Here is a 516-nt window from a genome sequence, read left to right as displayed (position 1 = left end):
ATTTTTCTTTGAGGTTACCCTATGATTTATAATTTTATCCTCCAGTTTAGAACAGTACATTCTATCTTATAAGTCTCTTAACTTCCTCACCATTTAGAATTTCTGTAACTACATAGTCATTTCCCTCTTTTTGTTTGTAGTTGTCCTCCCTTGCCAACTGATATCTGGTTCCCGGTTTATAATCTTGTAAGCTCATTTTATTTTGGAAATGTCCATAGCTGTAGTTTCCGGGTTGTGTCATTTTGTGTATTAATGGTCGGTTGTTATTTGCTACTTTGGTTCTCTGTTCAAAGTACTCCCTTTAGCATCTCTTTTAAAGTTGGTCTGGTTTTAACAAATCCCTTAGTTTCTGCTTCTCTGGAAATCTCCAAATTTCACCATCATATTTGAGGGGCAATTTTGCCGGGTATATAATTCTTGATTTAAAATTTTTCTCTTTCAGGGTTTTATATATACCATTCCATTGTCTTCTTGCTTGCAAGGTTTCTGCTGAGAAATCAGAGCTTATTCTTACTG

The sequence above is a fragment of the Orycteropus afer genome, unplaced genomic scaffold (assembly GCF_000298275.1).
Source record: "Orycteropus afer afer isolate SDZICR_OR568_19922 unplaced genomic scaffold, OryAfe1.0 scaffold01011, whole genome shotgun sequence".
NCBI classification, from domain to species: Eukaryota; Metazoa; Chordata; class Mammalia; order Tubulidentata; family Orycteropodidae; genus Orycteropus; species Orycteropus afer.
This window is presented reverse-complemented; position numbering follows the sequence as displayed.